At 39.9% G+C, this 12,622-nt stretch overlaps 3 non-coding genes across 3 annotated transcripts; all 3 read left to right on the top strand.

Annotated features, from left to right (window-relative positions):
• The first annotated feature begins 7,050 nt into the window (after nt 1-7,050).
• Nucleotides 7,051-7,123, top strand: Trnar-acg. The gene has a single exon. It is a non-coding gene; the product is annotated as a tRNA-Arg (tRNA).
• Nucleotides 7,124-7,629: 506 nt separating this feature from the next.
• Nucleotides 7,630-7,702, top strand: Trnav-aac. The gene has a single exon. It is a non-coding gene; the product is annotated as a tRNA-Val (tRNA).
• A 3,170-nt stretch (nt 7,703-10,872) lies between these two features.
• Nucleotides 10,873-10,967, top strand: Trnai-uau. Its single transcript has 2 exons — nt 10,873-10,910; nt 10,932-10,967. It is a non-coding gene; the product is annotated as a tRNA-Ile (tRNA).
• Nucleotides 10,968-12,622: the final 1,655 nt, after the last annotated feature.

Raw genomic sequence — 12,622 nt, 5'->3', positions numbered from 1 at the left:
TTATCGCAAGGATTAAATGTTTATTACAGTTCCTCGTGGCTGCATTATTAATTACTAATGCTGTTCTACTAATTTCAATGCAAGCGGACTAGTACTTTCTTTTAAACAGTGATAAGACAAAAAATATATGTGATTACAATAAGATGGGGAGAGGGACATGGTGGTCTAGTGAGGGCAATAAACAATCATCTTATCAGTTAGTTAGAGAAGCACTGCTGTAAGCACATCGCGTGTTGTGATGACAGTCCAACCAAGCCTTGTCAGCACTCAGCACCCGCGACACCCATCAGGCGCTGCTGCTTGGCCAGGACTCACTGAGTGACTGATTGCCTCTTTTTATCCCATGCTGTCACTTGTCACTGATCTCATACGTGCAGGAGAGAGAGAGAGAGAGAGAGAGAGAGAGAGAGAGAGAGAGATTGAGATTGAATATAGGCTATGCTACAAATATGCTTTAAGTAATCTCACTGTGGTGGTACAAATATATGCGGTACTGTGTGTGTGTGTGTGTGTGTGTGTGTGTGTGTGTGTGTGTGTATGGTGGCTGGGGTCTCACCACTGACAGTCAGACACCTGTCACGTCTCCATTCAGCTGGCCTGCCTCTCGACCCCGTAATAGTGAATTTTGTATACACCACTCTTATGTGACTATATAACGTTATTAAACACTTACTTTAGATTGTTCCGTAGGTGGTGTACTTTCCTTTTACATAAGAATTAAATATACAAGTGTTAACGTCAAAAAATATTTATATTGTCATTTTATTTTATTTATTTATTTATTTTTCATTTCATTTCATTACAATATAAAAAAGCGTACTCAGCAGTATGTTGTTGTGGATTGACAATACATTCTTAATGAAAGTACTGTTCTTATTTTCAAATCAATATTTTTACATCATGTTCCTAGTCGCTGTATTTCCAAATTTATTTTAAATAATTTATTATTATTATTATTATTATTATTATTATTATTATTATTATTATTATTATCATTATCATCATCATCATCATCATCATCATTGTTATCATCGTTTCATTATTATTATTATTATTATTATTATTATTATTATTATTATTATTATTATTATTATTATTCGTAATGTGTGTGTGTGTGTGTGTGTGTGTGTGTGTGTGTGTGTGTGTGTGTGTGTGTGTGTGTGTGTGTGTGTGTGTGTGTGTGTGTGTGTGTGTGTGTGTGTGTGTGTGTGTGTGTGTGTGTGTGTGTGTGTGTGTGTGTGAGAGAGAGAGAGAGAGAGAGAGAGAGAGAGGCATTGACATCGTGACTGTTTCCCTGGCGTCTCCAGCAGTGAAAGTACGTCACCGAAATTTAATCATCTTCATTCTTAAGGACGCTGCTCGGCGGGCGTAACCCTTTCCCTGCGTCGCTCACCCGAGGCGCCTCGTCGCCGTAGCTGCTGTGTGCTGCTGTGCTGCTGTACTGCTGCGTGCTGTTGCTGTCGTTCTCATGACATGACACTGTTGGAAAGGTATCGCAGTTTTTGTGTTCCAACGTTCGTATTGTAGGAGAAAGTTTTGAAGAGCGTCTCTTGCGTGGGTGGAAGGGGTGGCGGCGGCGCGGGTGTGGCTCGGGGCGGGGCTCACCTGGTTGCCAGCCTTGCCAGCCCGTCTGGTGCGTCGCTGTATTGATCCGTCTGATGTTTTTTTTCCTTGCTTTTAATTTGTACTTTAGCATCATTCTTTTGTTGGCATGGCTTCTTGATGGAGAAAGATAGAGAGGAAAAAAGTCTTAGCGTAACGTAAAGCGTGGAGAGTTACTGTACAGCAGCACAACACACCACCAGACTGTCAGGTGGACTCGAACTTGTGCCTCACCTGCTGTGTTGTTGCCACAGGCCAGTTCCTTGTCCTCCCAAAAATAATGGAATAGCGAGTCAGGAAGAATAGTATTAGCGGTGAATGGCGAGTGAGGGATGCAGGGATGGGGTGCGGATGAAATGGCAAAAGGGAGGTCGTGGTTACTAACGGGTGATTCATGGTAGCTAGTCTCAATGTCAATCATAGTATCGTGATTCGTCCACATTAGCTCCGGACCTCCCGAAGGCAGAGAGGGAACTAAATCAGGTGCCTTGGCCGGTAGCTGGCTAAACCCTTGTTGAGCTCATACATAGACATACACTGATATACAGTACAACTAAGTACCTGATGGTGATGGTTCTAATAGAAGTCCTGAATTTGTCGGAAGTAACAAAGACAATGGTGAAAAGATGTCACTGTGATAGGATTCGATTCGATGCCTACTAAAGTGTGTGTGCCTGGCTGGCTGAGGGTCAGCGATGCCCGGGCAGGTGGGGCAGGTGCGGCGGGCTGGGGACACTCAACGAGCAAAAAAAGGTCCATGCGACTCCCGTGGGCAAAAGGGAAGTCGTAGTTGCTAACGGGTAAGTCGAGTTTCTAATCTTAATGCTGTGCTATGATCATGAATCTCCCACATTAGCCCCGGACCTCCCGATGGGCAAGGGTTAGTTTGCAGCTTTTGTCCTCCACTTCCTGTCTCGCTCGCTGCAGCGCCGCGGTGTTTATTGTGCCGGGCAGTGTAAGGCCTAGCTGGTCCAGGACGTGTCACCCTTGTAAAAGTAACAAAGCCTGTGCAGAATTTGTTATATATTAATAAAAAAAAAGTTTCAAAAGTTTATTGAGAAAAGAGGGGGGAAATACAAAACAAGGGGTGGTACAGTACAAAATACAAAAAAAACATAGAAATACAGGAAAACAGGAGAAGAAAAAAAGTTGCTGGGCGGTCCAGCTTGCTGCTTTTTTTGCATAAAAACAAAAGATAAAAAATAAGAGCATAAAAAATACATTACAAAATACATTGTTTTTAGAAGAAAAGGGTGGTCACCGGCACTTCACTTAACTGGTTTGTTGTTGTCTTCTGGGCAGGGGTACGCCTTGTAGCCGGCTTTGGAGTAGCCCTTAATGAACCCAATGAAGCGATCTCGGTCGTGGATGTAGGCGCCTGTAAGTACTTCCTCGTCTACTTTCCCCGACCGGTTTTCTCGCCTCAGCCTCGCGATGGTGGGTGACTGGCTGAGGGCAGCTGACGGTGTTGTTGTGCGTTCTTCTTTGGGAAGGACCCATGGGTCGTCTCTGGGCCTTCGTCGCCGCTTCTGCTTGGTGACCCAGCCGTCATCCTCATCTTGCTTGCCGGAGGGGGGCTGGGGGACGGAAGGGCGTTTTGGCTTGCTGGGCTGGGGCGGAGGTGTCTCCTATTCACTGCAGCTTCCCAGCACGTCCACTTCTTCATCCTCCTCCTCGTCGTCTTCTTCGTCTTCGTCTTCGTCTTCGTCTTCGTCTTCTTCCTCGTCGTCTTCATCTTCATCTTCGTGGTGGTCGTGGTCGTCGTGCGGCTCCGTTGTTTCATAATCGCTTCGCAACTCATTAATAAATCATGAATATGTGGGTAACGAAACTCATTACTTATTTTATAATGGGGTGTAAATTTTCTATATTGACTTTACGTAGGAAGGTTAACTTTATAGAGTAGTTTGTTAATTTTCTAAATGATTTATTATCAAGCAAAGGTAGTACACCTTCAAGCAGTTATAGGGAAGAAAATAATCACCTTATTATTTCCCGTTATATTTTGCTTCATGCATGGTGTGTGGTCCAGGCTTTTTACTGGAGTCATGCGCACATTGACTGCGGCTTAACTTTAAACAAATGAATAATTGAATAGTAGTAATAAAGTGATTACGCAAATAAATATAAAGTAGAGAGTGGGGGAGGGTAATGAATCCTACTTTCTCTTTACTCCAACTTCCGACTTCCTTGTTATCTCTTATCTTTAAACTCATCCCAAACTCCTTCTTCTTAGCTCCAATCATCTTCCTCGTACCTAACTCCAAAACTCCTTCCTCTTAACCTCAAGCTCGATCCATCCTTAACTTGAACCTAACAATTCTTAGCTTTGACCTTTGAGCCTCCAACTTCTTTATCCATAACTTCAGCCTCTAACTCTATCTTGACCTTTCTCCTCCCCATCCTAAGAAATGAAGCAAGCAGTGGTGATACAGTAAAAGATATTCCTCATCAAATGTATCAGTGTGTTTTGGACTCGATCTTCGTGTTCCAGATTGCAAGAAGGAATGTTGAGCCTAAGACGGTGTTCGTAACTTTCATGATTCCTTGGAAACTTCTATATTTTTATCACGGGTTTGGTGCAGGAGAGGGTTGTTTGGGAGTGAGGCATTGGCAGCGAGCGTTGGTGCGACCGTGTGGGGCAAAAGGAAGTCGTGGTCACTAATGGGTACTAGTATTTATGGTCATGATTCATGCTGAACTGCGCTTAGATCCTCCACATTAGCTTCGGACCTCCCGAGTGTGTGTTGCATTTGGAAGGTTCTTATCTCTCTCCCTGGGTTGCTGTGCTCACCTTTACACTTCATGTTTGGCTGCATGTTGTTCTGTCTCATTCGTTTGTGTTGAAAGTGTTGTGACGTATGATACTTGTAATATAAATGTGTATAGTTCTTTTTTTTTTCTTTTATGTTCTTTCTATTTCTATTAAAAACCTTGAAGACAGTTTTGATTTATTGTTATTCTCAAGTTAAGTAAATATGTGAAGTAAGTAAACACGAACGTAAACAGATAACTCTATGGTAAACAGGAACGCTATTATCACTCACGGATTAGCGCCGCTTCGCTTAACTGTAGATGTGTTTGTAGAGAGCACCGCGGTACACCTCACACTTTTATAATTATTTAGTAAAGCTTGTCGGTTGAAATATTTAGATACCTACCACTACAGCCGCGTTGCTTCCTGCTTCCTACTTCTTGGTGCCGGAAACCATGATAACGTGCGTATCGAGAGTGTGAGAGGGTGATATAACAAAGTGTGAAGGTTGCCTTGGAGGTGCAGGCTGAATATTTAGGGTAAACTATCGTAACTGACTGTTGAAGTGAAGTTACATTTGAGTTATAGAGACATCTGATATTTAGGAAAACCAGGAAAGTAATATATTTGAGCCTTCCTTATTTTTTTTTTTTTAGCTTAATGTAATGGAAATGTAGATTTGAGTTACATTTTGCTTGTCCCGTCTCATTATACACAGCAATATACAGTTTTTATTATGAAATTATATGTTCCTTTGTGCTTGAATTTATGATCTCCAAGGTAGAATACAATGTGAAGTGAAGGGAAAATTGCATACCTGTATTATCTGTCTACATTTCCACACGTAGTTTAATTAATTATATGGGATACATCTTAATAAATTCCCTCGTTATGAAATTCAACATGTTTTCTGTTATTTTTTTTCCTTCCATGTAATGTTATATATCCTATTGTATAAGTCCTGGATATCTATTTGTGTTATGGAAAACCCTTGTTACACTGTCCATTCTCACTGTGGCCAGTAACAAGTGTCCTGGTATCAGTTCCTTCGATAATATAACCCGGTACAATTCCTTTGAAAAATATATCCCTAATTTGACTCATCTTCTTACTACTGCCAGGCCTTACCTTTCTCTTTTGTGGTAAAATGTATACTGATATCAATTCCTTCAATATAATGTGTGATTCCTTATGAAATCTTTTTCTTTACGTATTGTTAGGGTCACTTAAGATTGGAACCCTAGCACTACATAATCCTTCACTACTGTCAGCCTTCACATTTATCGTTATAATGAGGCGTTGTCAAGTAAAATGTTCTATGCTATCAGTTCCCTCAGTATGCCGTGCCATTCTTCATAAAACAATGTATGCGCATAGGACTGGAACCCGCGCTTCTCATAACTCCTCACATTCTCGAGCGTTATCTTTTTAAAATATATAGTGGTAGGAGGTTTCAGCAGGTCTCAGAGGGTCATAGGAGGTGATAGAGAAGGGTGCGGCTGGCGTCCGTAAAAGGGAAGTCATAGTCACTAACGGGAGGGGAAGATTACTTAATGATGAAACTTACTGATACAGCCCAGTGTCCGCATTAGCTCCGGACCTCCCAAGGAAGTGACGCTCAGCTTGCCTTCATCCGCCGCTCATCTCTCGCTTGGCTTGCCTTGTGCTGGGACTAATATTTTGTTTATCTAGCTCAGTGATTAGAATGTACTTTTTTTTTTTTTGTATCATTCACGCTCTTTGTTCTTGTTGTTTGGTTAAGGTAGATATTTTAGTGTGCTTATCTGTCAGCCGCTCATTCCTCTCTTGGCCTGCCTTGTGCTGGGGCTGTATGTGTTATGTATATCTGACTCTGTGATTAGAATATATATATATATATTTTTTTTCATTATTCACGCTGTTCTTGTTATTGTTTGGTTAAGGTAGACATTTTAGTGTGTTTATCTATCAGACCTTCATCCCTCGCTTGGCTTTCTTGTGCTGTTAGGTATATCTGGATTATAATTTTTTTTTTTCTCATCATTCACGTTGTTTATGTTAATGGTTGGTTAAGGTAGGAATTTAGTGTGTTTATCCGTCAGCCGCTCATCCCTCTCTTCGCTTGGTAATGTGTATCTAGCTCACTGATTAGATAGATGTCTAGTTTTTATTTATTTGTTTATTTTTTTTTTTCATCATTCACGCTGTTCTTTTTTTTTTTTATTGTTATGTTAAGGTAGACATTAAGTGTATCCGTCAGCCGCTCATCCCTCGCTTGGCTTGCCATGTGCTGGGCTGTATGTGCTGTGTGTATCTGGCTCAGTGATTAGAATGTACGGTTTTTCATCATTTTACGCTGTTCTTGTTGTTTAGTTGAAGTGAAAATTCAGTCTTTATTCGTCAGCCTTGATCTAGTGTAGTGTTAATTAGTGTTATGTGTAGATATGTGTTCACATGTCGATAGGTGTTATATCATTGTTAACTCACTTTGGGTTTTCGATGTTATATTGTTTGCTTATGATGCTTATGATTTTTGGATAGTTATAATATGTCTCGATTGTATATTATTCCAAATAGTTTAATGATTTTTTGGGCGCAATTACAAAACATTAATCTTTCCCGAGCATCTTGTATAATTTATTGGGTTTATTTATATTTATTACCGCAAAATAATGTATTGAATATGAAACCATCGTGTATGAAGGTTCTAGCACGGCCCTGTGGCGCAACGGATAACGCGTCTGACTACGGATCAGAAGATTCCAGGTTCGAATCCTGGCAGGGTCGCTCTCATTTTTCAATCTAATTCTAGTTTTTTTTTTTTTTTTTTTTTTCACTGACTATTAGGTTAGGCCGTGGTAGCTCAAAGTATAGCTCTGTCTATGTTTATGGTAATGTTATATTCATGATTGAATGCTAGAATGCTACCGTTGGTGATAAAATGTACAGTATATTGTTTTTTTTTTTTCCTTTTTTTTCTCATTGATATTTGAATAGAAACAAGGAACAAAAAGGAAAAAATCTTGCTCCAAACACCTTCAATGCACATCGTGTTGGCCAAGGTAGTACTGTTGTGGCCAAGACAGAGCTTCCTTACCTTCTCATTCTAACTATGATGTGTACCTGTGAGTGAAGCTCTCTCTCTCTCTCTCTCTCTCTCTCTCTCTCTCTCTCTCTCTCTCTCTCTCTCTCTCTCTCTCTCTCTCTAAGAACGGAGGAATGTGTAGAAAGTCGATAAATATACTTGAGTCAGCCATCAGCGTGTAAAGAGAAAAACGGGCGTGACTGCATAAGTGCTCATGGTGTAGTGGTTATCACATCTGTCTAACACACAGAAGGTCCCAGGTTCGAGCCCTGGTGAGCACAAAGTTTTTATTCTCCCATCATGCGTATGTGTTTAATAGTATATGTATTTTCAACAGATATTTTGGCTTAATAAGTAGACAAAATAGCTATAGGTGGTATTATTTTACTTATTTACCCTTTCAATTCCATGACACACTTTCTTTTTTTTTTCTGCTTAATGTCTGGTGATTTGATACAACTTCAGAAACTTATGTGGGAATTAAAATAGTGAAGACTCTGGCCATTAATATCCTGACCTACATATACCCTTGCAATGTCAATACAATCGTCTAATCACATTCAAGACTCAAGGTAAAGACACCTCATGGTACTGAAGGGGTTAATGATTTATTTAGGTATATGCAGGCAGGAAGGTGAATGTATGTAAAGATATGCTGTGAAGGGGCTGGCCAAGAGAAACAGTTATAGTATATATAGCATAGGTAGGTAGGTTGATTTACATAACGTGACAGTGAGGTAGCAGGCGTGACAGTGAGTTAATGTGTGTGTAAGATGAAATAGGCACTAGGCGTAATTTGATCGAGGTGGATAGGCAGCAGTAAAGACAGTCCATAACACGCTGATAATACAAACAAAAGAAACATGATTATTAGAGTGGGTTTGGTGGAGAAATATTTGCAGAAGTGTGTTTGTCTTATTCATCTCAGGGGGCCTTTTTATTTTATCGTTTTTTGTTGTTCTTGGCCATTTTTCTCTCTTATAGAAAAACAAAACATACATACATACATACATACATACATATACCTTAGAATACACAAGCATACAGGTTAATTAGTGGCTTCGTATTTTTTCATCTTTTACCAGACATCACAAAACTCTTATCGGCCTCTTCTCTACTCAGACATCCTTCTAAAGTTATTCCTTATGCTGTTCCTTCTTCCTTTCTTTGTTCCTTCACCTTTCTACTTTCGTTGTCTCTTTTTTCTGTTCCTTCATCTACTTTTCTTTCATTGTCTCTGTTCCTTCATCTCTTCTTCTTTCGCTGTCTCTTTCTTTGTTCTTTCACTGCCTTTGCTTTCATAGTTTTTTTTTCTTTTTTGTTTCTTTATCTCTTCTGTTTTCCTTCTCTGTCTTTATTCCTTCTTCTCTTCTGTTTTCTTTGTCTTTTTCTCGGTTTCTTCACCTCATCAGCTTTCCTTGTCTCTTCCTCTGTTGGTTCATCTCTTTCTTTGTTCCTTCATCTCTTCTACTTTGATTATCTCCAATTTTCTTTCGCATTCAGTTTACTTAATTTATGATTAACTTTCCTGCGTAATGTGTTCATACTAATCTGCGTCTTTGCTTTAAAATAACTCTTTCATTGCTATATTGTCTCGCCTAACCATCTGCAACAGTTAAGTCTTCTTATTGTATTAGTCAGGTAAATGATCGTGCAGCCTTAACCCTTCAATACTGGGACACATTTTTCCTTTAGATTTCCGTACGATTATACCATTTTATTGACATTAGGAAGGGTCTATGGAGGTCAGAAAATTAATGGCCACTGTTTCACTATTTTAATCACCCCACATAAGTTCTGCAGGTGTATAAAATCATCAAATAGTTAGCAGAATGAATTTGGAAACGCGTCATGGTACTCGTGGGGTTAAAATGACAAATGTAGCATCGTATTCCCTTTCCATCGTAGTGTTCTGAATGTTAGCGAATGACGGTTATAGGATAGGAATAAAAGGGTGAACAAGCGATTTCTTTCTATCTATATAATTCAATCCTCTTCATACTTAACTAAGGCTTGTATTCTTAAACATTTCTGCGCTCCACCTCCACTATTTCAAAAGACTTTATTTGAATTTACACGAGTTTTTTTTTTTCAAGGGGTTTTTACGGTTCTAGAGGCAGATTAACGAGATTTCTACATTATTAACTGGAGAAAAGCTCTTGAAAACCCGACTAGTCATTTCTGTGGCCATGGAAAATAGTGGTGGTGAGAGAGCTAACCATTTCTGAACACTGACCTACCAAACACCTTCACATCCTTATCTGTCCATGAATTTTTTGTTCACTTGTCGTCTTTATCTCGTTGGCAGCCTCGGTACTGATTAGCTTGTTTTTTCCCTTGTTTTATTTATTTATTTTGTCTTGTTTATTTTATTTATTTATTTATTTATTTATTTATTTATTTATTTATTTGGTCAGAGTAATTACATCAGTCATTTCGTCTTGATTTTATTTCCTTAACAGTATCATTTTTTTTTTCCATCTAGCATACACATTTCTTCTCCTTCTCCTCCTCCTCCTTCTCCTTCTCCTTCTCCTTCTCCTCCTCCTCCTCCTTCATTTTTTTTTTTTTTTTTTTTTTTTTACACGTGGCTATGAAAGATTTTTTTTTTTTACACGTGGCTATGAAAGAGATGTAAATGTATCAAGAAACGCTGAAGCTTAGGGAAAAGTAAACTATTTTGCTGTGTATGTTTCTGAATTAATGGTGTGGTAATAGGAGGAGGAGGAGGAATCGTGGTGATTTCTTTTAGTCTCTCTCTCATTGCTTTTCAGGCTGATAAGCAAGAGACCTTGTAACAGTTATGATGAAAGCATCGTAGCCGAGTGTTCTCACGAGTAAAAATGAGGTATAGAGGTATCCACACTGGTTTTTAGTGGTAGTAGTAGTAGTAATTGAGAGAGAGAGAGAGAGAGAGAGAGAGAGAGAGAGAGAGAGAGAATGTCATTATACTTGTTTGATTGAACGATTTTATTGATCATGTTATTAGTTTGAGTTTGTGTTCCTTTACAAACTAAGTAATTAGATTTTATATAAAGGTCCTATGATATATACGTGAAGCTCATGAGAGTTGCATGCTGTATTAGGTATTAGAAGTATGTGATAGTACTGTTAACAATATTGTACGCACTTCAGTAAGTTTATGTATGTTGGATTTATTTCATACATTACGTGTAAGTTGACAGATTTAAATTTTAACCTCAGTCTCCTGCTTTACCTCTTATTGTTTGAGTGATAGACAGGAATGTGTGATATGTAGCTGCGGTGCGAGGAATACTCAGGCAGAGGCAACTTTTGAAGCCGTCAGCACATTTCCACCGTGACTCTCAGCGTGACAAAATGAGTGGTGTGAAATTGGTGGTGCGTTGTAGTAAGCCAGTTTCAGAGCATAACGTCCGGTTGTCATAGTGGAGTGCATGGTTTTGGCCGTGCGGAGAGCCGGGAACGCTAGGCCCCTGTGGCGCAATCGGTTAGCGCACGGTACTTATAGACAGTGTACGCTGCTAAGCCATGCCGGGGTTGTGAGTTCGAGCCTCACCAGGGGCAGCTGTTTTACATCGCCTCCTCCTGCCCGTCCGTCCCTGGCTGGTGACAGGGCCGCCCCGGGGACCGTATCATGAGTGCCAGTAATTGCAATCATGTGAGAGGCCTACCGGGAGCTGCGGCATGAAGTCCTGCTATGGGTGGAGCGCCGCCCGGTGGAGGCACCTTTTGGCTGGCGGTGGAGGGAGTCATCGCGCATCCTGCTGCCAGTACGATAACTTGCCAGTATGCCATGCCTCACGCAGGCCGCGATGCTGCAAGGAACACCACAGCAATGACTAATTTTTTTTCTTTCTTTACAATGAATACAAGGTGCAGCCTGTGTGTCACGCCAGACACATGTGTTCATCAAAGTGATGTCGTGGAATCAAGGAAAAATATGGTATGTTGAATTAGGTGTATAAGTTTATATCCGAAGGATTGACTGTCGGCTGGGGTTGGTGGCGCAACCTTGTAATCCGGCGACTCGGAGGCCTGGGCCAGGGACGGCTTGAGGTGAGGACCACTGCTGCGGGACTCCCCATGTTGAGTGGGCGTCCGCACTAAGCTCGGCATCAATATGGCCGCCCCTGGGGAGCCGGGGGCGTCCAGGTTGCCTAAGGAGGTGTGAACCGGGCCAGGGGGGAAACCCAGCAGCCAAAAGCACCCGTGTCGAGCAGTAGTGGGATCGCGCCCGTGAGTGGGCGGCCCGTAGTAGCCTTGCCAACACAGGCGAACCTGGTTCTTTTTATATTTGTTTATTTTGGTTGAATCACCTCATACATAATATTTTATGCTCTTTTATAGTAACGATTATGTTATGATAATATATATATATATATATATATATATATATATATATATATATATATATATATATATATATATATATATATATGGCAATTATGATATAATGGTAAATAAAGGTCTTAATCAACAGTGAATCACTTGATGATATGTATCTGTCAATGAAACCTTTTATTAGGAAGGTTAAGAAGATAAAAATAACATTCATATTACTGACTTCAACATTAGCTAGGGACGGCATTATCTGGTTTGTATTACGTGCTATGCCACTTGCTATTATAACAGATACATTTAACTCATTGCTAAAAAAAAAATTACAGCGTGGTGTAAATGTATATAGTAAAGATTTTGAAAGCCTCCGCTCACAGTACAAACTTTTCTATTTATTTTTTGTTGCATGAAACTCTTTAGGATTCTACCTAAATTAATATCGCATGTTCCATTAATATTCAAATGGATATTAATTGATAATGGTGGTGTTTATACCTGTATCTTCTATTATATGAATCATCAAGTACTTTATTTGACTTTCTTTTCATATCTTGGCCTTGCATAAACTCTGTTGTGTGCAGTAGTTCCCATGCATACAGAAGGAAAGCATCCTACACCTACAGTACATCATAGTACAGACGCGAGCATGTTAGGATCTGTCGGTGGTCAAGTCAAGAGGTTACAATGAGAGTAGCCTCGTGTTCAGCTATTTAGAGCTAAAAATGTTATCGTATTTGCTGTTATCTTGTGTGCACAAAGTAATGAGTAGATAAACATCCGATTGAATGTATTAATTTGTGTTTCTGTGTAGTTAAGTGCGAAGAGAACAAAAATATGAAAATTTCTGAATAACAATAATGATAAGTGAAAAACAAATGAAA

This window comes from Portunus trituberculatus, chromosome 32 (genome assembly GCF_017591435.1).
Source record: "Portunus trituberculatus isolate SZX2019 chromosome 32, ASM1759143v1, whole genome shotgun sequence".
Taxonomy (NCBI): Eukaryota; Metazoa; Arthropoda; class Malacostraca; order Decapoda; family Portunidae; genus Portunus; species Portunus trituberculatus.
The sequence above is the reverse complement of the archived record's forward strand: the minus strand, read 5'-3'. Positions and strand labels throughout refer to the sequence as shown.